The 25,627-nt window shown below is 41.9% G+C and overlaps 1 protein-coding gene across 3 annotated transcripts in view; it reads left to right on the top strand.

Moving 5' to 3' along the window:
• Positions 1-25,627, top strand: part of LOC146597464 (protocadherin-15-like) — a 593,579-nt gene that overhangs the window by 79,405 nt on the left and 488,547 nt on the right. For all 3 annotated transcript variants that reach the window (XM_085302026.1, XM_085302025.1, XM_085302024.1), the window contains exon 3: positions 17,754-17,983. The gene's annotated coding sequence lies outside the window, so the exon portion shown is untranslated. The remainder of the gene's footprint in view (positions 1-17,753; positions 17,984-25,627) is intronic.

Genomic DNA, 25,627 nt, shown 5'->3' with positions numbered 1-25,627 from the left:
GTGCGCAGTTGCGACTATCTGGTCCAACTTTGACCACTTTGACCACTGAGAAGTGGYGAAATTCAGTTGAGTTTGCAGATCCTCAGCCAAAAAAGTCTTTCCTCCTAGTAACAAGAATGTGTTACAAACACGTATTTTAATTGGCCAGCTAGTGAGATGGTGGGGGTAAAGATCTCTCTCTAAAAGCCGCTTAAAAATGGAAATTCTTGAAACATTTTGATGAGTTAGGGAATGAACACTGGCCAGCACTAATTAGTTTTTTTTAATAGTCTTTTTAAATGTTTTTTTAAAGTTTTCAAATATGTGTTCACTYTGGCAAAGGAGAATAACGCTAGAGAAGACTGAAAATCGTACATGCGTAACACTGAGGCGTGGAATGGGTTTGGATCATAACTTCTCCTGAAAAATAGATCATGAGGGCACCTTGGATTTCATTCTAAAAACAAAGAGTTTCTGTTTTTGCTATCCTAACTAAATTCAGATCAGTCTGTGAAAATTCCTGGGAACAAAGYGTTTCTATTAGCCTTAAAATTACAGAATCCATCAGATGGAGTCTTTGCTTTCCAGAGAGGTAGATATCTGGGAGCTCGTTTTTAACTTAAAAAAAAGAATTGTAGTTAAATTTTGTGCTATAAGTAAGTGGGAGTTGCATATGCATTTTTGGAACATTATACTGAAGCTAATCCTTTTGATGAATTCTAGACGTAAACATAACGATTTATTTTTATTAACAGCTGACATTGCAAAGCATTATGTGGTGATCATGGTTACTATATTTAGTTAATGAACTTTGGGTGCTTTATTTTTTTTTCCTGCAGCAAATATGAAGTCTTGGAAATAACTTCTCATTGGTTTATAGTATTTATAGGCGGAGATTTGCTTAGCCTTGCCAAGCCGTGAAGGTCAGTCTGCAGCTTTGTCCTGGAACCTGGGAATCAGTCCAGATGTAGTTGGAGCTGTAAATAGCTTACCAAAAAAAACTTTTTAATTGAAATAATGTTTTTAATTGAAATAATGGAGGCACTATGCCATTAAGATAGTTTAAAATAACCTTTAATGTTAGCAGCTGTAAGGTTTCCAGTAAAAACATTTTATGTGGCAGTGCTATTACCTTCCTCACCCAAAAAGGAAAATGCGTAACAACAAAGCAAGAAAAGAAATAGCAGATGGGCATGAGAAACTATTGAAACTTTGCTGTTATGTAGCTTTATTTTGCACTTGAGTGATAGGCACGTCAAAATGCGCCTTTACCTTCCTGCACAACAGGCTTGGTTTTCCCCCGTCTATCCTGTAGCTGCCCCTGCRTCTCCAGTTGCCGGCACCTTGGCACGAGAGCCCCGCGGCCCCTTCGTCTGCTGGCGCAGACTCCTGACGCACGCACCGACACGCGCCCGCCAGCACGTGGGTCTCGGCCAGCCTGCAGGTGCCGGGACCTCCTCTGAGCTGCGTGCGTCTTTGTGCTCCCGTTCACAGGAGCAGAGGGAAGTGTGTTCATGAGCTTCTCCGCCTCGGTGTTAATTCTGCTGTTTCTTACTTTGGGTTGAAGTCTGAGTTAACTCTTGACGTTTTTCAGGAGTGTTGAAGCTGTCTTTATCAGTATCTAACGTGAGCATCCTACATATCAGGACTGAAATGACCAGGATACAGAGAACATGGAGCATTTTCCATCTTAAATATGATCTCTGTGGTGTGTAAACAAACTCAGTGCTGTGATTGGGATCCACTTATGGTCAGGCAGACAGACAGGTTCGGCTGAGCAGAATTTATTACAGTATCAATCATGGGCATATTGTAAATAGCTGTCCGRTGTTACACTGTCAAGTTCCATTTTTCGCTTCGCGCCTTCTGTCCAGCTGCAAAGATCTTCCTTAGAGAAGATGCCTTGAAAAGCACGTAACTTCAGACATGCTGCTATGCTGAAACTAGCCACAAAATTGCAAGGGCGTAGCAGGGCAGAGGAGCGGATGTGGGCAATCTCGTCTCTGTGTCTGGGTGCCGTGCTGCTCAGAGGAGGGCTGTGCAGAAGGCAGTAGCACAGTTAGCGTACATCCCTTTCCTCTTTCCTCCTGTAGGCCTCCTTTTGATGGAAGAGAAATAGCACTTGCTGTTATCGCAGGTGGTGGACTTCATGGAGATGTTGTTGACTTGTAGGCCAGTAGGCCAAAGCCTGCCTTGGGCAAGGAGAGATCTTGGTCTCCTCCGTTAYGTTTGACAACAAAAAGAGTGAGAAGGAGCAGCTCTTTCTCAGAGCTTTAAGGCCACCGTACGAAATGTTTCCTACAGGCCTTACCTAATGTGGCCTCTGTGTTGGTAAAAGGGTTCTTTTATCCCTGATATTACAAGAAATAATATTACAACTAGTCAAATGCAAACTTCATGTTCTCTTCCTTGCCCAAAGTATGAAGCTTGTTCCAAATGCTGGCCTGATGAAATATTGTTCATGGGTGCATGGACTCGACCTAAGWATAGCCGTGTCCCGGAGCTGTAAAGTGGCAGTCCATTCTAGGTAATATTCCTACGTATTAGTTCTCCTTATTCTGTCTGACTCCACCATTCAAACCCTGACGAATTACTCATGCTGGTAATATTGTAACGTAAATAAATAGGGAAGAACATAAATAAACAAAGAAGAATGTAATTGCCAGCTAGTTCACAGGAAGGCTGTGTTTCAGACTCTGAGAATTGCCCTCAGCAAAGGGTAACTCTGATCATTCCACATATTCCAGCGATGGCAGCAAACTTGCTCTTCACTTTGTAGCTGCAGGGAYGAAGGAAGAGTATTTGCTAAAACATTTTTATCATAGACCTCCTAGCTGGTCACAAAGAAGGATGCATGGATCTCTGTGCCAGGGAGACCTGACCATGTATATGTCAGGATAGGTATATGCCGCTCTCTCCTGATTTTCTCAGGGGCCTTGCCCATCCCTGCTTTGATAAAGTCCAGAAGGGATGAGACGGTGGTTTTCTTAATGTCTGAAGCAGTATCATCTATCAGACATGCTACATRTCTGTGCTGGGCATACATCAGACACTCCTTAGGCTCTCTGGAGGTAATATCCTAGAGGCAAGGTCAGTCTTTCGGCCCGTGTTTGATAAGCTGGGTGTTGTCGGTTGGCTGCGTAATGCTTCTAGAGGCTGGTTTCTATAAACTCCAAGACCTTAACTCTGCTACTACTGTGAAGAACCTGGATCATGTACTGCTCCAGCCTGGAATGGGGTTAACGGTTATTTCTTTCCAAGTACATGGGATCAGCCGGATAATCATCTTTTTCTGGGACCRTTCTAGACCCTGGAGCAAGAAAGCATGGATAAAGTGGACATGTAGGGCATTTTCTTCTACTGGCTTACCAGAACCAGACCAGTTTGGCTGGTTCCCCTCTTCCTTGCAGTGATTTGTGATCTGCCCAAAGGTGAAGGTCTGTCTTTGTGGATTCCAGCAAAACCACATTTGCATCTCTTGTCTGCCTCAGAAACAGTCACTTGAGACCTCTAAGGCGGTAGTGTTGGGTGTCTCAAGAGTGACTGTAATTCTCCTTGATGTCTAATAATAAAAAGGAGCATTTACGTACGGATCAGGATCTTGGTTGCTGCCTTTCTTGTGGCTTCYGAGTGACGCGTGTGAAGCACTTACGCATAGCCTTGATGGACACTGTACCTCCTTTGTTCTCCTGGGCTGGATCCATAATGAACGCAATGTGCTGAAGAATCCCAGCAACTATATAATAAACTGTTGTGCTRCTTCTCTGGGAAAATAAATATTCTGATCCCATGAAATTAGCACCCTATAGACCTTTTTAAATAAACCTTTTCATTTGCAGAGCACTTTATGTAAAAGTTTCAATTTAAAATTTTCCATTGCTTTCTGGTCATTGTGTATTTTTTTTTTTAGCATACAAATAACATATTCTTCTACTACTGTTCTTACAGTAATTTTAAAAAATTTTCTGTGAAGTAGCTGGCAGAAATAAAAGAGTTCTCTGGCAGTGTGCTGCCTGGTATAAAGTTTTAATCTCGATGCCACAGTGCATTTCTGCTAACAGTGGAAACTTGCCTCAGATAATCTAGGTGCTGCCACRATCCTCTGCATTTTGTTTCAAACTGGGAATGAAAGCAGAGAAGGCAGCACTGAAATATGAAGTTTAAGGCTTCCTTAACCTTGAACAAAATGAAAGTCTTGGCACTGAAATTAAGCTTTGAAGTTGATGACTGTTATGGAAAGTTCAGATTCTTTTTTGCTCTTTTACTTGAAGTTTCTTAGAAATGTGAGCAGGACAAGCGGATTTTAACAGCTCTGTCTTACAAGAAATAAAATATTTAGATCAGGAGCAATAAGGGAATGCGTTCACAGCGCAGGGTGTTGGGTGTTCTCCCAGTTGCCGTGATCAGACCATAATYTTCTCATCAAATCCGAGGTGGTCATTCTTATTCTTCAATAGAAATGTAATCAAAATATTAAACAGAATAGGGCTTTTTTTTTTCTTTTTTTTTCTTTTTTTACAGAGCTTCAGCTCTTGGAAGATGCTCTTTTCTTTTGGTCRCCTAATGAATCCCATCTCTTCTATTTCCTGCTTCCTCAGACTCTTAAAGGAAGCACTTTTRTACTGTTTTCTGCAGGATCGACTGGTTCAAGGCTCGCTCTTATAAAGACCAAGTAACATAATAAAATAATATGGTCATGGCTTTATTTTCCRGAATGTACAAGGCTGATCTGTAGTTTCTCTAGTGGTCTTAAGGACCGATTGACGTGGATACGTCGAACAATAGGAATAGGGCAATATCGGCTCGGATGCAGAAGTGGTGTTATTTCCATGTGAAGTGCTGGTGAAGTCATTTCTGGGCTAGAGAATCTGCTTTGATTAGTGACATTTTAAAAAGATAATAGAGTTGGTGCAGAAAGGAGCCACAGAAATAATTGGAGGATGCTTGATGTGCTGCAAGAGACTTCAAAAAAAAAAAGTGTCCATTTAGTTTAAAGAAAATGAAGATTAAGAAGTATTTTAATGCAGTCTATAAGTGCTTGTGGAGAGAGAAGTTATGCGGTATTAAAGGGCTCTTTAATCCGGTAGACAAAGGCGTAAGAAGTCCTCGTAAATGAAATCTATTGCTAGAGGGACTCAGATTGCAAACGAAGCCCCTACTTMTAGCAGGTTTCAACAATCACTGGCACAGCTAACCAGAGGATGTGTTACTCTCTCCGTTAGTGGAAATTTAAGGAAAGAAAAGATCCCGCCTCCCTCCGGCCGAAGATATGTGCTGGTTCAGTGGTTGGCGCAGTAGCAATTTCCCAACATACTCTGTTTTTTTTTTTTGTCAGAATTATCGTTACGTAGACTATGCATTGGTCTCAGCTGTGTCCTTTCCACCAAATAGCCAAGGTATTAATTTTGGTGCAGTCTGMATAACAACAAAAACCACGCCATGCTATTTGTATGTTAAAGCGCTTGTAACGTCGGGCATTGCCGAGCGGGAAGGTCGCAGTGTGTATGAGGCGCTTGGGAGTCCCTTCTTCGCTTTGCTTTCCTCCTTCCGAGCCTGCCCCTCCGCCTGCYGTGCCGGTTCGCGTTGACTCAAGCTAGCAGCAGAAGTAGCGCCGCGGCCGCCGGGCGGGCGAAGCGCTGGGCTGCGCGCGGCCTCGTGGCACGCGTCTCTGCGGCCACCGCTGCCCGGTGGAGCGCGCCGCAGGAAGCRCGGTTTGCCTCGTGCTCTGCGTTGTTCCCCGGAGCTTGCTGCGTCTGCATCTCTCGTCAGCAAGCTCCTAGCGTTTTTGTCYGTTTTCCTCCTTTTTCAGACTAAGYGCTGTTTGCAAGCTCTCACTATTCAAGGGGTGTTGAAGAATCCAGATTTGGAAGCCTAAGATGCACCTGTAACTTTGAAGCCAAAGTGCTGACGAAGTCCGTGCCCACTTGAGGCGTGCGACGCTGGGACTTGGTACTATTTGAGTGTTTTAGTACAGATAAATGTTTTTTGGCTTGCTGTTGCTCTGATCCTGCCCTGTGCACAAAACATGCTTTGAGTGAACCTTTTTTCTTAGACACAGATAGCAAGATTTGAAATATGGAAGAGACCTACTTTGCAGCTGGTGTTATTCCCGAGCTTCTGATGATGATGTTCATGGGTGGGAGTGGGAGAAGGACAGCTAAGCGAGGGAGCCACCAGCGCTGCTTGCTTGACTTTTTTTTTTTTTTTTTTTTTCCTCTGGTTATCAATGCTGGTAAGAGTTGCCTTAGGATAGGCGAGACTCCACGAGTTTTTTTTGTTATTAAGCAAGAGAAGCTGAAAGTGTGTGAGCAGTTTGGGCCTGATGCCCTATTTGTCTGGTTCAACGTTAAATGCTGGAGGAGCAGTGRCTGGTGGCATGGGCGTCTTAGTGGCTTCTGGAAGTATGAGATTGAATGAGATGCTCATTTAARGAGAAGAGGAAAGGAAAATATTTCCTTGACCGGTCTCATATATGAACAYGAGGTGTAATAGCCGTAGCACCTCTGGGCTCGGGGTATTTACGTGGGTTGGAGTTGCAAGTGAAGATGGCATTTTTCAGTATGTAATAGTGGATGAGCCATTTTTATTGACCCCAGGCAATAACCCATCAGGCTGCTTGAAGCACGAAGGAGTGTTTGGAGGAGAAATGGTGGGCACATTAATACAAAACACGCAGGCAGCGTCTGCACCAATTTTATAGTTAATAAGCTGGTTTCCAAATAATTGCCGTAACCGCCGGAATTTAATTGCGGTGCGCTGAGTGTCGGCTGCCTTTGACATTTTTTGCCTTTGAACTGCCGTGCAGTTCTTCGCGGCTCCTCTTCGTCGCTGCTGCCCTGAGCCGTTGGGCATCGCTCGGCCATCCGTGGGCGCAGCGGGTGGCCCGGGATGGGGCCTGCAGAGGGACAAATCAAATAGAGATTTTCAAGAACTGCTTCAAAAAATGGAGAAAAAACCTGACCCGGTATGTACGTACTGGAGGTAGCGATGCGCTGGACAGGCCAGCAGCAGAAATACTTGCCTTCCAGAGRACTGAATGCACGTTTGGAAGGGAAAGCTGCCTCCAGTAATTAGCTTGCAGCAGGTAAATCCCTAGGTTTAAACAGTGTGGTTTTTGTAGTGAATTCCCTTCCATGGAGACATTTCAACCAAGATGTCAAAAGGCAAAGTATGCGGGAAAGAAATGGCACAATTAGCAGTTAATTTAAAGTAACTAAAGTGTATTAGGCCCAGTCAAATGAACTATTTTATTTTTGTTACTTGTTGTTTGTAATCTCATAAGTATGAGTCATTTAAAAGCCAATCTGGCYTGGTACAGTGCGTGCTGTTTTATAGTGTTTTCTCCTTGCCAGCATGAACATTTCCATGTTAATGTTTCACATCTGTTCCTTGTAATTTACTGATGATGGGCAGGCCTCTGTCCTCCGTGTTTATTTTAAAAGGACAATGGGAAGCTTCATTTACGTGAGATTAAATCGATGCCTGTGATTTATTAAAGTCTGGGGTTCCTGAATTGCTTCTTTGCTGGTCTACATAAATGGATATTTTTTAGTAGGAGATGAAAATGCGGATGCTTGGGGGAAATCAGTGATCTGCGGCAAGAATCAGCGGAATGTTTTAGAAYTGCATTTGCAAATGTGTGCCGGCGATTTATATTGCTTTCTTATCAGTCATGCTCAGATTCCTTGCAAACAGCTATGATGTGTTTTTGTTTTAGCGAGCATTCAGGGGACGAGTTTTCAATCTGTGAGTGTCTGTATTCACACGTGTACGGGGTACTCGTGTCCCGACAAGAATGCTTGCTGTTAAAAGGAAATCTTAGCAAGCTTGACGTCCTTGCCTGTTCAGATATTCATCCAGAAAGCAGTAACATCATGTAATTTAGGTGACTGATTGCGTATAATCATACGCAATATGAAACTGTAAATGCCCAGAGTGAATGCGCTTGGATGTGAAAATAAATTATTTACCTGTTTTGTAAATGCTTTAAAACACTTCCTGACATGGAGGCGCTCCAGTACACAAAAGGGCAAAYGTAATCAGGTAAGTTAATAATTACGAACGGCTTGACTGGAGCACATAATGAACCTTCAGGCATCAGAGAGGACAGTTCATTATTTACAGTAGAGTAGAACCAAGGAAATAAATCTGGTCGTAGAGCTGATACTTTGCAATTAGAGCTCTAGACGAGGCTGGAGTCTGATCCTGATCTCTGCCAACGCTGTATGCATAACCTTGCGCAAATTCATTCGACCTCTATTTTCCGTCCAGCCTAGAATTTAGAAGCCCAGCTCTGCGGGAGCAGAGTGTCCTGAAAGCGAGGAACCTGCCTCCTCCGAGAACCCGGCCGYGTTTCGCGCGTACCTGCTATTTACTCCTCCCTGCGTGCCTGCCCGCGTCTACCTTCGCCTGTACGCCAACTTGTTGCCGCCGGCTTGGGTGGGGATGACTGAGCCCAGGTGGAAGCAGGGAAATGCCGGGAACAGGGCCAGGGGCTCTGGCAGCCCTACCGGAGTGCGCGCTGCGTCTGCGCGAAGGCCGCGGCAAGGCTGGGCAGCTTTTCGGGGGCCGCGAAGATCGGAAAGCAGCGCTGGAGCCCGCAGGAGTCGGCACCGGCTCGCGGGATCCCCGCGGCGATGTTAGCAGGCATTAGTATGCCGGCTGTCGTTCGGTGTGGAAAGGCAGGGCTGTTGCTCTCCGTTTATTCGTGCCACATTCAATCTATCACTGTGATGGCTCCGTCGCTGAAACATGGAAGGACCATCTGCAGATCTTCGCGGGTGGTCCTCATCTTCACTGTCTTAAACACCTCGGCATCGTCCACAAAGTGTCACCTTCCGAGTCGCTGTTTTCCCACGTTACTTASGAGCGTGTTGAACACTGAGCCCCGAGCTCCCTTCCCTGCAGGCCCCCCGGTGAGACAACGCTGCTGCGGAAACCTGGCYGTTTACCCCCGTCTCCTGTTTGCTGTCTTCACCAGTTACTTATCCAAGCAAAGGTGCTTTATTTTCCCGGGAATTTTTCGGCTTTTATTAGTGTAGGCATTGCTGACTTCTGTGGAGGGACTTGGATGGAAGATTGCTGAAACCCTTGTGGTCCATGAGAAGGCAGGCTTTTGCTATTGATGAAAGATAAAATTCTAGCTAATGATTATATCTCTCTAAAATACCTAGAGCATTAGGGGCATAATGGCTTCCAATATATTGTATTTCAAACTCTACCATCTCTTATTTCATCGCGTTTTTAGGCTTTATKATTACACTAAAGGGACTTGTAGAATTATTTTTATTTGCAATATGCAGTTGCTTTTATAAAGGGACTGTTGACATCCTCTGTTATTCTCAGGTACAGTAGTCTCATATGAAAGAGATCTAATTTTGTTTCTTATCCAAGTTGTCACATTAGATATACTGTGCACATACTTCTTCTATTCATAATATTTAATTTTTGTTATACCTAAACTGACATTTAGATACAAAGAATAAATTTGCTCGGGCTATTTCTCAATACCCTGTGAGAGCTACATCAAGAATCAGTTCTGAAGTAGTGACATTTCCAGCAACAATAGCTGTATTGTGAGCCCACTGCGTATGTTGACAAAATCATATTGCATTAGGAAAATATGTATAAAAATTATTTGTAATAAAAGGAAGGGGGAAGTGAAGTGCTGTCAATCCCACCCACTCAGAAACTATATAAAATCTGGCATTTCTCAACTGACTTCGTCGTAGTTAATACTGGAGAAATGCCAGAAAATGATCTGAAATCTCTTTCTAAATCTGAWACGGAGCGTGCAGCCGGCGCAGGGTTCCCTGAAGACAGGGAGCAGGAAAAGCTGTCTGCGCAGCAAAGGGAGAAATCGTCGTTCTGAGCACGGATGTGTTTCTGGATACGTTTGACCTGGTGAATAGACCCAGTATGGAATATATTAACTGGTGGTGCGATCAGACCAGAACTACTGGGAAATGGAAGATTTTGACCCCTGATGAAGAGTGACTTGGAAATCTTTTTTTCGCTTATTGTTTTCAGAAATTTTATTTTTTTTCAGTAAAAATTGAATTATACTCACATCAGAGGTAAACTCTGTTTCGTTGTATGCGATTGACTGTGGAGTGTTCACGATCTGGCTAAACCCAAGTGTTGCCAAAAATGTACATGATAAACCAGATTCTTGGAATAGCAGAAAGGGTTGGCTCTTCAGAGAGCCTCCACCTACGTTATTCCTCCGGGTAAAAAGTGTGGAGGTCCAAGAATTGCTAGATTAAAAGAAACAAGCTTGTATAGAAGTGCAACATCCTCAAGTTTCCTTGCTTGGCATCCACTGAATAAACAAAAAATAAGCTTTTTCCTGCAGGAAATTCCAATATTTCATAATTTTGTTTCATTGTAACTCGGATGAAAAGTTTCAATATCTGAAAGTATTATAGACATCATTGTGCCTTATTTTGGCGTGTAAGAGGGGAAAAGTTTCAATATTGCAGARGATTATTGACATCATAATGTGTTGTTTTGGCTTCTAAGAGGGGAAATATTCTAGGATTTGTTTTGATCTGTGGCTTTTTAATCTGGCTCAAGGTTTTCTGAACTAAATTAGAAGCAGAAAACATACTGACAATGCTTAAGTTGAAATTCAAGTAGAATACAATAGAAATAGAGGAGTGCAACTTCTAGATTTCTGCAGAAATGTTAACCAGCGTAGTTGGTTTGGTATTTTGTGTTTGGAGGGAAAAAAATAAAATAAAAAAGACTTGGCCAATACATTTAACAAGGAAACCAGAAAAAGTACCGAATAGATTTGTGACGCATTTCTTGCTGGTTTTGAAAAGGTAATTTTTATTTGTCCTGATGTTTTTCAGACGCTTACGTAGTGTAAGCACMGCCGTGTCTTTGTAAGCCACCCTGTGCCTGTGTGCGTGGTCTTTGGAAATACTGTAATTCTCAGCAATTTGTGAAGCAGAAAATCTGTGACACCTCTGGCGTGTGATTCTCGGAAAGCAAGCCTGTTTAGCGATAGCAAGAGAAACTAATTGGCAGTATCCCTCTGAAATGGATATGGCTTCACAGCTCTTGGATTAGCTCTTGGATCCGTCTGTAAAATGGATATAATAAGACTCATCTACCTCATCAGTGTTTTGAAGCTGTAAATCTTCAAAGAAATGTCCAAAAATTTAAAAAACGACACAGATGACATGCAGTAGACTTGGATAAAAATACGAGCTGCTCTTCAGACATACTGTGTTGAAAAACTCTGCTAAATCTGTACATCTTTTACCCAGCCTTAAGCAATTTAGTACTTGATTTAACTTAYTAACTGATTATGAATTAGTATTAACTAGTCTAATAATTTTATAGTTAATTTAACACTGCAGGTGTTGAGTCCCCCCAGCCCCTCTGGTCTAGAGCAGAATCCTGTGTGCTTACACATTTGAAGACCATGAAGACCTGGATCAGTTTAGGCACTAAGTGGCAGTGCCACCATCAGCTGTATCTGAAGGGCGCATGTGTGGCAGAGATCACTTTGGTAGGTGTAGAGGCACGGAACTTTTTTTTTTTTTTTCCCCTGGTATCTCCCATCCTACAGAGAAAAACAGCACCAGGGCTGCAGATCCCAAAGACAGCAAACTACCGAATACTTCCCTCGTAGCTTTGAAGACTTTAAAATACATTAGCTCATGAGGATTATCATCGTGTGATTGAATATCTGCCTCAAGGCAACATAAAAACACAGGATGTTTTTAGTATTGCTACAGATCTGTAAATTTCAATATAGCATATTCATAAATACCTAGTGGTAGGACGGGAGAAAATTGTTGCTAAGAATGAGAATAAAGTGAGTGTCTACCTGTTATTTGCATCCTGTATTTCAAACTAAATGGTCAGGCTGATGTTACAGAGCTTTGCCGACATCAGCTACTGTTCTCCTAGATTGCTTTTTCAGTGTTGGTGCTAGTCTTCAGATACTAACCAATTTTTGGCTGTGCAGTTAAAMCCCCCCGTATTTTGCAGATATCTTTAAAAGGTTACAACTATGGGCCTAGTTTTCAAATCTGTTAAGGCCAGAATTTGAACCATTTCTTCCTACAGARTATAACCTGTTCTTTGAGGAGCTTCAAACTTTTCCTGCTGATAACCTTGCYGTTTCAGCCTTTTGCCCAAAGCGTGGCAGTGGTGGCAAGGCTGTTCCCAGGTCCAACAGGCCCATGGGCACGTACCYTGCTGGAAGGACTAGGTTGGAAAGGCAGGGAATAAACTGAGCACTAGTACTGGGCTTCGAACGGCAGAAGCGATTTAGTGGCCCCGCTGGCTGTCCCCGTCTCCGGCTGCGTTAGCCGTTCCCTCGCTGGAGCCACAGGCCAGGCTCATCTCTGGGCAGTTACGAGCCTGATTATTTCAAAACGTGCAAATCCTGTCTGAATGTGTTAGCGACACGGACTGAAACTCTGTCTGTGGCTGGGGAGTTGTAAAAACTATCCATTTTACAGCGATGGGTACAGTATTGCTGTAGTTGCACTGAAGGCTATTGTAAATGTAAATCAAACGTGTCTTTTCCTTTTTATATTCTCTGTGGAACTAAATGTCCACGATGCAGTGTCGATGTAGCAACCTGTTTTATGACGGGGAGAAATTGGAAGCTCTGGCTGCTATAAATGCTTAATGTCAGGTAAGAAATCAAGTATGCAGATTTGGCTCACCTCTAGAGAAAAATGGATCATTTGGCATTTTTCTATTAATGGACAATTTTATATTAGGAGGAGGAAAGACTTGCAGTAAAGGAGGYGCATTAGTGACGAGGTCAGGCAGCATTCTGGGAGGACGGTTTCTGGCCAGAACATACACTTGAAGAGGAAAACAAATCCGAGATATAGCCGTGGAGTTGGAAAGCTGCTCCCTGAAAGCTTTTCCTTTCCTGTAGCTGTTGTTTGTTTGGATTTTGATGCTGTYGCCCACTTCCTCCTCCTGATCTTGTGGCCATCTCTGTAGCTTTGTTGCGTCTTCAAACCTGCTTTCCCCATGCATCCTCAGAGAGGGCCAGGATGGTCTTCAGAGCCTTAGGTGAGGTCTGATCGGGTGCTTGGGCYTCAGAGCTTCATGCTTGAGCACGCGCTGAAGGCCTCTTCAGAGCGCCCGGGGCAAATCTCTCTATGCCTTTCTCAAATCAAGCTACTGTCCACGATGCTTCCTATGACCATATTGAATCCYAGCTGGAAGTAGCTTCTTGGCTTCAGGAGATGCTCTGGCTTCTCCTGCTTTTCACTTAGCTAAGTTGCTTGCGTARGCAGACTTAAGGTTTAAGAGCTTTGTATCTTCGAGCAGGAGAGCAGTTGTGCGGTTGTTTGTTCGGTCCTCGGTAAATCATTCCATAAAATTTTATTTTCCTGAATTGGAAATGATCTTGGGTTTCTCCTCAAATGAGGTTCACAAATTCTCATAATGAAACTCTCAGTTCTCTTTACAGTTGAGAATGCCTYAGAAAATAAATCAGTTAAAGGTTACTGAAGTGTACAGTTTTGTTTCTTATAACTGAATCCAGGAGTGTCACCAGGCTCTAATGAGATGATTTGTCTCTACCAGATTGGGGTTTTTCCTTGTAATTTATATTAATGAACATATTACTTAAAAATGCTTCCCATAGGAAACATCTTCATTAAAGTAGTTAACGTCATAGAAGAAAAATAAAAWCTGATGTTCAGGCTATATTGTATTTTGTATTTTTTTCCCAGTCATTAGAAGTGTGCTCTTTGACCACCCTTGACAATTCCCAGCCTTAAATTTTAGAGTTAAATGGATTTAAAACAATTCTCATCTATGTAATAGTGCTGTCATATGAGCATTAATTAAAAATGRATTTAATTACTATGTGGAATGTTAGTTAATATGTGTAATGAAACATTCTGGACTTTATTTACTGGGGTCCAAATATACCTGGAACCGTGTACTCTGCTTACATTCCCTTCACGTTATTTATGTTTTAGGAACCGGAATCTACAAAATTATGTACCATGATGACATTTAAGTTGAACACAGGTATGTGTTTTTGCAGAAAGAGGTGCCAAATGTTTTAAGTATTTTTTTGACGTAAATTTTTTTCTCTTGAATGAGAGCTACTGGTTAATTTTTTATCTTTTTATTCTTACTTTTTGAAAGAGTGACATGACATTTGCTTTTCAGATACCTCACTGCTTGGGAATGAGATATGAGCAATTGCTTGTTGATTAACCGAAGCCCTTCACGCCCTGGGATGTGTATTTGATAGAAATTTGGAAGGATCTGTCAGATTGTGATTTGTATCTTACTTGTATAGTGATAGGATGGTCTCCGTTTTTTTATTATTATTTTTTTTTAATTTGGAGTTTTTCTGAAAACCACAGCTCCTAGAGTCAGCTGATTACGTGAGACACTCAGGAAAGTTGGGCAGGTGGATCTAAAGCACCCTGTAAGACTGGGAAATTCGCGGTGCTTCCCCCGAAGAAACAGGAGCTAGGTGCCTCCAGGTGCCCCTGCCAGGGGCTTTGGCACTCCAAGGCAGCAATTCCCTGCTTTAACTGAGAAAATGCCATTTCTTCTCTGTCTCTTAACCTGCTGCTGTTTTTACTTTCTGTTGTTGCTGAAGGTCCTTAGGTTTGGTTTAAAAAAAAAAAAAATCTTTAAATGAAGCCAGTCTTTCCTGTTTTAAGTTTTTCTAGGATTCCAAGGGGTATAGGTGTTTTTAGGGTTTCTGTCTTTTATGGGTTATTGCAATAATAGAGCACCTACTACTGTGATAAAGAAATAAGCCAATGCATTACTGCTATTAAATAAAGAAAACGAGATGGTAAATACTTGTCAGATACGCAGATAACCATCATGCTTGTGTCAGGCGAGAAGCCGAGATTTCCGACTCTTTCGTAGTTGCCGTCACGCTGTGCCAGTGTCACCCCTTTCACTGYGCAAGGCTGGATGTCCAGCACAGCCGTCCCGTTTTGTGGTGTGTCCCCTGCCTCAGCAGCTGCTGTCCTGCCGACTTCTGGACCTTTGGGCTTAAAGGCCGCTCTCATTCTCTTCCCTCCTGCGCAATTTGTGCTGCTCGCTCTGGAGCGAGGAGTTGCTTGGCCACTTCTTTGCCTTGCCAAAAGCTTTGAGACTACAGGGGAAGAAGAAAGGACGGATTACAAAGGGAAATCTGGTGGGTGACAATAGGGAAGGTGAAAAWTTTCCAGCAAAAATCTTGAAGTATTATAGTCTCTCTTTCTTCCCTCGCACACCTGCATGAGCAGTTACACGTTTGGAAAGGAGAAGAATAATACGCCTGTGTATGGACTGAAATAGAGAAAAAGCCTTAAATTTGGTGTACCTGATTAAAAAAGAAAAAACTCAAATTTTCATGTCCGTTGAAAAATTGTGTGTCAGGAAAAACGTTGTCAAGGTCTCTATTTCACCTAATTCTTTCCCTTTTGTTTGGTTTTCTTCTTACAGGCCAATTTAATAAAGCAGTTCAGTAGCCCTGCAATTTTAAAATCGTGATTGACTTGATCTTGTTCTTCATTTATTTAATGGATTTTCCTCTCTAATACTGCTTTTCTCTCCCAGTCCTTGACATATTTTTAAGAGTTCTTATTCACCCTCAACTCTTTATTAATGTTAGCACACTTGAGCGGTGGAAGATTGCCAGCGATGCAAAGGAACAGCAGGCTAAATGTCACTTGTCTGGAGAAAAGGCTCYGTACAGTTTGCTGTGGCTTTTCTTTATCAAAGCACTTATAACAGGCGGAGGATATTGGTGAACATTTTTTTGCTCGAAAGTGAGTCTTGGACTGTCAGCTTTTTGGGGAGAGGATCTTTGAACTGTAAAACTTTTGACACTTAGGGGATATGTGCCTGTGTATGTACGCATGCGTTTCATACAGAAGCAATAATCAAAAGAAAAATTTTTTAAGTGAGGCATTCAAACGCTCAGAAGTTAGCGAGTGCTGRATGTACCGTGACTGTTTTTCATTCTTCTCCCTCTGGTATCGAACCCGTGCCCTGAACGAGGCGGGAGCCTTCAGGAGGAACAGCACGGGCTTCCGGGTTGCTTCGCGCTGAATGCGTGCAGCGGAGGTGAACCCAGGTTGCACCAGACACTGTAAATCCAGCATTTCCAGCACCTCGACTGTGCGACTTGGCTGCCCGAGTGCTCTTCTGATGTACCTTTTCCAAGCTTCTCCAAAATACTATGCACAAAAGAGTTATCTTGCCTATTGCTGAATRTATTTAGGAGTAGGATCAAGCTGTATGCAAACTTCTGTTCAGCGTCGTGATTCTTAGGATTTCCGATGTTTAAACGGTTGAGGGAAATCGTGTGCATTATGCAGGTGACTCCAGTCTTCTCCGCAGCAGTTGAATGGGGGATCGTTATTCTTCGGCACCAGCTCTTTAAACAAGTGTCCCAACTCATCTCTATGTCAAAGCGTTGAAGACATAATTGCCAAGTACCTACTGAAGCTTTATAGCACTTTTAGCATATCTCCGGATCTAAAATATCCCAAAAGCTGAATGCTTGTCTCAGGCGTGCATTTCCTGAGTGGTTAAAGGAGCTCTCCTGGAAATAGTGCTAAAGCAGTAGTATTTTTTTTTATAAAAGAGAGCGCAACAAGTGCTGCTAACTGTTCAGCACGCTCCGTACGTGTTCTTCATTTGCAGACCTGCAAATGTGTTGCCATGAAGASCTTTACTTTATAGGCCGAGTCTGCTCATTCATCCTTGGCTTTGCTGAAATTGCTTCCAGGGGTTTCAGAGCGTCGATGAAGTTCATCTGCGCGTGTCTGCTAAGCTCACAGATGTGCACTGCCGTGCCTTTCACCTGTGGTACATGGGGGAAGCGCGAGGGTTTAGCAGAAGTTGCCAGATGTGCGTCAGTTGGSTGTTAAGAATGCATTAAATTATGTTTCACTTAAGTTTTCCCTGGATGAAACTTAGCATTATTTCAAGATACGCATTTTTCACATAGTTTTCAGAAATTGTAGCTCGTAGTTTTTATATGCTTGCTATTGGCCTCATTCAGGGAAAGGAAAAACACTTGAACAGAACCAGTCTTGTATTTACACTGCGTTTTCCCTAGTACTTTCAGTCTCTACACTTCTACTCTGCCTAAAGCACACTCATATTCTGACCAGAAGTTTACAAGAAATTTTCCCGTTGTGTTTTTTGTCTTCTGCTGCATGCTGTTTAATATCAATTAGGGTTTATTAAAGAAACATGGGTTCTTAAGCTGCAATTAGTGAAACATATTGTGAGAGCTTGTTTTTGTTGACATCTGAAAAACAGCGCCAGTTACCACAGCTCTTTGTTTCTAGGAAAATTGTAGGAATTTTCATAAGAGTTTACTGCCAGTCAGATTTTTTTTTTTTTTTTTTTTTTAAGAAGGAGGGAAAAAAATATGCCCTTAAAATGATCATTGTAGTAACAGTCCCTTTACAAGACAAGTCGCTTGGGATCATTCAGACTAACAGTTTCTGTGCTGAGGATCTGCTCTGTATCCAACCTGTCCTACACAGTTGCTTATTTGATGCCAGATCTTGCTTTTTCTTCTGGTTTTTCTTCCCTTTTCAAAAGATTTTTGTGCTTTTGAAACGCTCTTTCAGCAGTGACCTGAATTCAGGGGTTGTCTCATTTCTTCATTAGCGCCTCTAGACCGCCTGGCTGTAGTTCTGCTTTTGCTGTTTTGTTCTCGCGTGGATGGAGGGATGGGCGTCTCTGGAGCTCAGCACCGGGGACCGTTTCCCTGTCCTGCCTTACTCCGACTTTCTCCTTTACAGAGCTGGTGCGTTGGCWGCTTATTTGCTTCAGCTCTGCGACACGATGAGCCGGGTGACGAGGGCTTACGAGTGAGCTGCCCCATGGATACCGTGGTGTCTGCCCCTGGGTGCCTGTAGAAGAAGGTCCAGCTAGCAAACCAGAACTGCGGAATTCAAAGGATCAGAGAAGGGATACTGTACGTTGAGTTGGAGTGGTTTTTTTGGAGCCCGTATCCATCCGGGACTGAAAGGTGAGATATTTTTATGCGTTTGTTGAATTTTTGATTTACCTGTTAATTGAGCTTCTGGAGATATTCAAGACACTTCTTTAAATCGATGACTTTTGTTGTGTATGTTCCTCAGGTTATCAGAAAAATCGCACACGTTAATTTGCTTTTGTTTGGTCAATTTATTTAGAATTTGGTTTTAAGGCAGTTCCTGTAAYGGAGTGTCCTTTAAATAGCACTTTCCCAGGAGACTGACTCTTAACTGACAGGTTAGTGAAAACACCAGAAGTGTGGAGATGGAAGAAAATGCTTCAAAACAAAAAGCAGAGTGAAGTGACAGAACAAGAGTATAACAGGATCCTGGGTAGGAGGCTGAAATCAGACAAAGACAGAAGAGACACAATGAATAAGAATTAATTATTAGAAGAACGAGCTTGGAAGTGGCATCAGTTACCCTGTTACTTGTTCGTTTTAAATGAAAATTGTATATAACTCAAAAAATACTGACATGGGGCTAGGCAAGATTTTTTTTAAGCTGTGTTTTGCAGGGGATGTCCAAGCAGGTGAGGATATCATTCCCTTCTGGTCTTTTGCTGTTGGTCCGAAGCCAATAGAAAATATGATTTACATGGCTTAAATCCTGYGGTATAAAATTAGAGCTGGTAACTAGCAGTGAAGATGGACCTGGTAAAAGCTGTATTCAAAGATACGGAAATAGCAGTGTAGTATGGATTGTCTTAAAAACCACGTTCCCCTTGTGGTGCTTGAACCGGGGAGATCTGTGCTGGTGGAAGGCACAGCGCGCGCAAGGGCAAGGGAAAAGGTGCCGGAGGAAACGAYGCGTTAGGAGCGGCGCCGGTCAGAAATCGTGATCCAGCTCTGCATTTATTGGTCAAACAGCCTTCTTCCCTGACTGTCAAAAGTTAGGTGTTTTTTGTTGGAGGAATAAGTAATCTTTTAAGTGTGACATTTAGATATTTGCTCATAGGGTGGGTTGTCTGAAAGGGTGCTGACGTTGCTGTGTGGGGAATGCACGTTAGTAACTGTTGTACAGGATTTACCGTCGGTGCTCTTGATACTCTGGGAAGTACATCCTGAGCTTTCTTTGTGTGTTATCTAAAATTTGATGCAATTAATTCTGGTGAATGAGGTTACTGTATTCACACTTATTTCCCATATCAGTCAATGTGATTAATTAACTTTCACGCTATTGGTTCTCTCCGGGATTTATAAATATAGCTGAGATTGACAATTTATTCTTATCTGCGATTGACAAAACAGATTAAAAAATAATAAGAGTAATCTTTTAGCGTACTCTCTCCTAGTTGACATTTCTTCTGCTGAGATTTGCCTGATGAACCTGTAAGGCCTAGCTGTACATATAAGAAAAATACTGTGTGTGTTTTACGGTTGTACTTTCTCTTTCAGTTGCGAAGGGCAGTATAATAATGTATTAGTGGTGAACTGCTACTGTTCTGTGGCGGGAGAAGAGCAGCAACACCTTTTCAGTGCCCTGAATTAAGGAGGGCTTATATYTAAAATTTAACCAGTTGATTGTGTTATCTGATAGGATAACGTGGCAGGTATTATTTAGGCAATTGTTTTTCCCCTAAAAATGTAGTCTACTAGAGAAGTGTAGCTAGAAAGTTTTATGCTACTTTTAATGGCACATTTTTAACAGCATTAAGTTAACAAATACTCAGTTTGCAGCACCTGATGACACAGGAAACAGAAAATCCGAACTGCAGAGCTGATCTTTGTTAAACTGTGTGAAGGCTAGCCATATTAAACTATATCAAGACTATATTTGTTGGGCAAAGTGGCTGAATTACAGACATGAAAAAATTCTGAGAAGTTACCAAGGTTTTCGTTTTAATTGTCACAGTAAGGTTACATCACTAAAATGCAAAAAATGAGAAATTTGGAAGCTGTGACTCATTTGTTTGCGGTTTATGTTGTAGCATCAACCAAACTCCAGTTAAGTGTCAGCGGAAATGATTATAAAACAAACAACCCCAGAGGAAAAAAAAAAAGAGCTAATGAGTGAAATGAAAGTATAAAYCTTAAAGCAAAATACTTGGAAGAGGGGAGGCTTAAAAAAATACTTATTTTTTTCAAAATGAAATATTGACCAACCCTAAAAAATGAACCGTCCCAAAGGCTTTGTCAAGTTACGCTATAATCTTTCACAAGGAAAAGGCTGTTCTCTTAGGCTTTTGCTCCCTGTATTTGTAGACTGGAGTTGGTTTTCCCAATTGTTAGCTCGGATATATTGGTTAACAGGACTCTTAAGATTAAATAAATAAAAATTGCACTCTATGGGCAAGTATTTTCTCTGCTGCTGCTCGTTCATTAGTAAATGGGTAGCGATCTCCTGCCTCCACCTGTAGCTCAATAGTAGCTCATCTGCTCAGACGGTCAAAGCCCAGAAGCCAAGGAGGAAGTGACYGCATCTTCAGAAGCGTTATTTAGGAGCTGGGACTCAGTTTTCAGGAATTTTTATTTATAAGCAGCATCTCCAAAGCCAWCACTGGCCTGACCCGTTTGATGAAGAGTTTGGCAGTCTCCTGGTTTTATCATCTGAGGTTACCTTCTCAGTCTTGTTCCAGCTAAAAAAAAAAAGATAAAAGAACCCACCCTGGCTTGTTAGCCCAGCTTACTACTTGGCTATCCAGGGGTGTTTCTGTGAGTTTTAAGCCATTTCAGCTAGCTGTGTTGTCAGGCTGCTTTGAGTTGAATTTTTCTGTATTTAAAGCATAGCTTGTTTTCATCCCTTGCTTAAGAATGGAGTGAAAAATACCTTGTGTTGTAAGTGGAATTTGCTTTCTTTATCTTTTTTGAGGTTTTTGGAGGCAGATATGAGGCCTAGGCTACAGGTTTTTCTGGCCATAGAAATGAAGAGGGGCTGGTGAGTCCTGTGCTCAGCGCGCGCGCAGGGCTGCTCAGGGGTGTCCTGTGCTCAAGCAGGTTTTGAGACACCTTTGGGGCGTTGTCGTGGGATCAGGTGTCAGTGGTGCCAGCGGGATGCGAAGACGTCAGCCCGTGCAGGTGACGAGTTGCTGGGTCTCTCGGGGYGCCGCTCGCTCTCCGGTGCGGTTACGTGATGGGGGGGGAAATGGCCCTGGCCTGTCGGAAAGGAGAAAGTCCCTTTTCAGGAACCTCCTTGAAAGAATTCCTGCCGTTATTTTGATCGGTAATYGCTTGAAATTGTTGCTGTTGAAGTGGAGTGAAAATATAAAGCTTATCTGTGTAAAGGATTGCGCTTAGTAGCGAAAGCAAAGGAGTTTTTTGAGTGATGGTCTTCCTAGCACTTTTCCTGGTGTTTCTATTTTGACATGATTAATACCTACGTTTATTTCTTCCTTGCCACATTACCAWGCAGACAGATGGTTTAAGATGTCACGGCAAGTCCAGATCCATATGAAGTCTCTTTGAACTTTCTCTTTTCCTTCTCCTGAGCATTTTTTTATAGAATGCATGGAAGAAATTTTTGAACTTTTTTTTGTCTTTCAGGCATTTTGTGATGATGGTTTTTGCACCAGTCATAAGAATATCTGTAGGTTGCAAGATYGGTGTTCCAGAAAGGTCTGTCAAGTGAAATTATTGTTGGTATTACTGTTACTTATTAGCACACCAGTGTAAGTAAAAATGATACTTCAAAAATTGAGAGCTGTAGCATGCTACTAGAGTAATTCTTTTTGTGTAATTTAACTGGCAACATATGGTGATACAGCTAATAAAAAAAAAAAAAACTTGGGGTGAAAAGCAATTATACCTAAAAGGAAGAGGGTTATTATACTAAACACATTTATTGTGAGCTCTCTCTTGATGCAGAAATGTCCTGTTACTTTGTTTTGTTCTTAGGACTTCTTTATCCCTAGGTTTCATCTGGAAGTATTTAAAAAGAAAAAAATTGTTACGGCCCTTTTACAAGTTTGAGCAATGTTGTTCCATCCGTAGTGTGGTAGGTATAAAACTAGAGAAGGCATCCCAAAGCGTGGATGATTACCAAGTAGTACTAGCTTTGCTGGCATACAGATCACATCCTTCCCCCCGCCCAAACCTGGCAATCACTCTAGATTTACGTACAGATTTCCTGGAAACTTCTTATTTCTTAGCGATGACACCTATGCTGACATTTGGAAGCCAAACTTGAATCAATAAATGTAATGAGTAGTGAGATAAATTCTGCCAGCACTCCAGAAGCTTTTGGCAGCACTAAACTTTCAAATCTCATATAAATATCTCAACTAAATCTACTTGGTGGACCCCATTTATGGCTTCCCCAGACAACACGGGAATACAACGAAAACGCGTTACGGAAAAAATCGGAGCACTGGTGAAGGAGCATGCGAGCAGTGTGACCCAAAGTCCCGGCATCAGCAAAATGCTGCCAGCTTTCCTGTGTTTCTCGTGTGCTTCATTTAGAAAGAAAACATTTGTTTAGTGAACATACTTTTGGGGAGGGGAGCACTTTTTCAGTCTTTTTCTCTTCAGTCTACAGAGAATAAGCTGCTGCATCTTTTCTCTAAGGAAACTTGGTGCATCGGCAGAGAAGAGTCAGGTATCATCAGGAAAAATAACATTATAAGGACTTTCAGATATTTCATTATATTCTCTTTTAGACAGTCGAAAACTGCTATCCAGTCTGAAGCTGACAGATTTTGGCTAAATCACAGTAACTCAGTCGTACTGTTTCTTGTTTTTACTTTTGTTTCCAAGTCCACAGGTTTTCTGGAGTTGTTTCTGTTGTTTCTGTTTGAGTTGACAAAAAGGGCGTGTGTGTGAAGCTGAGTTGGTTTGACAACATGCTCCTTTTACATATGTAAAATAATCATCATCAGCAGGGAACATTCAAAAACTTRCTTTTATTTACGCAGTTGGGGTGCTTAAATAATGGATTTAGCACGTCAGACTGCGTGGAAAGAGATTGGATGCTGATAGCTCCCTCGTTTTAGTCTCCTGTGATGCTATCTAAGTTATCAAGGACGATTGTTGCTTTTGTCACTTTGTAATGAGACTCAGGCTTTAGGACGAATGTTTAGGAAGGGTGATTTTTTTTTTTCACTGTCTTTCTTGCCAGCAGAAGAGATGTTGCACTTAGCATAAGAAGATTGTTGTGGTACCCGAGGTGCCAAGTGGGTATTAACTGACAGTAATTGCGCCCACTGTGACCTGGCCTTACCATGGATAGACTTTCTGGTTTCCCTTTCAATGATGCTTCTCATTGCCAGGACCTAAAACATGAAATGCGAAGCTGAGGCCATCTCAAGAGATTAGGTAATTAAAAAGTCAGCTTTGATGGGGATATGCAGAGACATGAGAAAACACCACGSTAGGAAGCTATAGTCTCTGGTCAGGAACCTGCTTGGTCCGAGTATATTTTTTCCACCCAGAACTAATTAGAGATTTGGTGTTAATTAGCTGTCTTTTCCTGTTGATGTGATCRTGTGCACCTGCATGCTTTTTCTCTCTCGGTATGTCCCTGTGTGTGTGCACATAAGCATTTTAATTATTTTCATTTGTGCTGTATACTTAAATAGAGTATAAACATCTAGGAATCTTTTTGTATATATGTGGTCCAACTAATTCTGGAGATACACAGCTCAGAGACTGAAAATAGCTGAAACTTAATGCCTTCTGTCAAGCAGGGCGTTAAGGCCATGATAGTCATCAGCTCACTGCAAGGAAATCAGTATAGCATAAGAGCTCTAAGCAATACTGTATGCATTTCTTCCCTGTGAATACCATATATAACCAGAAAGATAAYATGAAAATATAATAATAATAAAACCCTCATGGTTATTCTTGTTTGTTTATCTGCTGTTCCTTGTGGAAGGAGGAGGCAACATGACTGCCTTTTCTTCTTTTTCTCTTTCCTTTCCTTTTTTTTTTTTTTTCTTGAAAAATCCATTTTTAAACTTTTTGTGTGTGAATATTTGAAGTTGCCTAAACAGCTCAGAGTTAAAGTTTCTTCTTGGTCCCCAAGAAACCTTGTAAGGCCGGTGGCTGCACTTTTATGTCTGTCTGTGATACAATAGGTTATTCTTTCTGGTCCTTTTTTCTAATTCAAAGTAAGCAGGCTTTAAAAGTTTTTTTAAAAATTCAAAATTTGAAATCTGTGAAATAACTATTACRTCTAAACTCTCAACTGAATGTGGTMTCCCTTTGGCRTAACCGAAGCATTCTCCTGGGACATCGCTTAGCAAACGTCTCAGGAAAACAGTAACCTTGTTTTCTTCCATGATTTGAGGAGCAAAGATGATTGTGATTTTTTTTTGTACAAAAAACTTGCCTCAGAAAAGACTTTCAGTAACTAAAAATCATTATTTTTTGCTACTGCAGARCATAATAACGTTGCTTTGCCAGACCTTCTAACAGTATTCCTGTCTGCTCTATACTGCAGTTAGAACTGTTGACCTTGTGTATATCTTCTTGCTTAAAAGGGTCTTGGTTTGTTGGATAGCAAATGTAATCATGATTGAAAAAAAAATGGTTAGGAAAGGGAGGTTACGAGTCTACGGTCAGCTCTCAAGACGAAAGAGTTCACCAGGCAAGTACCACCAGGGCCTTTGGTGTTCATCACGCTCGCAGATGACCTGGGACATAGGATTACTGGGGAGATAGGAAAATTTGTTGATGCTACAAAGTTGTTTAGGGGACAGTAAACATGTGAGCTGGCTCGAAAATTTGCAGAAGACCTTGTGAGAGTGACTGTCGTTAAAATATCAGATGACATTCAGCGTAAATAAATGTCAAAAGATGCACCTGGGGAAAAATAATTGTAACATCATCTCTGAGCAGACCGTTACTGTTTGGGAACAGAAATTTGAAGTTATGACAGATATTTCCATGAAGATGTCTAGTCAATGTTTATCRGCAGTCAAAACATCAGCGTAAATGTTAGGAATTATTCAGAAGGGAATAGAGATGGGACGGAGAACAGCACTGTGCCACTTTATAGAGCCATGCTTCATCCTCACATTGGATGCTGTGTGCAGTGCTTGTCCTGCCGTCTTGAAACATGTCTAGCAGAATTAGAAACAGCTCGAAGAACGGCGATGAAGAACGGCGATGAAGAAGATTGAAAGTGCACAAGAACTCCCTTTGGAGGAATGTCAAAGCAGGGGAGGACTCTGCAGACTGGAAAAGGCAAATGAGGAGAAGATTTGCGCGGTGGTCTAATAAAAATCTATCAATAAGAAAAAAGAAATAATTTTAAAAGGGTAGGTAGGGGTCAGTTGCTTACTGCTTCTTTTGGGGTAAGCGCTAGGTGACCTCAGATGAAGTTCGCAGGCGATGGGTCAGGAACAAGCAGGAGAAGTGGTTCATCGCACTGCTGGCAGTGGAACTGTGGGATGCTTCCAGGAGATACTGCAGGTGCTTATGCAGGCTAAAGGAAAGACCAGCTCGTTTTTAGAGAAGAAATCCATCGTGGGTTTCTAAGACACTTAACTGCACACAGCGTGAGGACTGCCTGAAAATAGAATTGGTCTGGAAATGGTTGAACATTGGAGAAACTTTTTTTTTTTTTTTTTCCTCTATTTTTTTTTTTTTTTTTTTCCTCTATTTTCTTATTCTTCTCACTTGGCTTCTGCTTTGGACATGCTCAGAGATAAGGCATGGCCTAGACCTTCGGGTTAGTCTAATATGCCCTTTTTTAATGTC

The sequence above is a fragment of the Rhea americana genome, unplaced genomic scaffold (assembly GCF_003343005.1).
Source record: "Rhea americana isolate MKP2758 unplaced genomic scaffold, rheAme1 scaffold_183, whole genome shotgun sequence".
Classification (NCBI taxonomy): domain Eukaryota; kingdom Metazoa; phylum Chordata; class Aves; order Rheiformes; family Rheidae; genus Rhea; species Rhea americana.
Note: the sequence above shows the minus strand (reverse complement) of the source record. Positions and strands in the feature narration are given on the sequence as shown.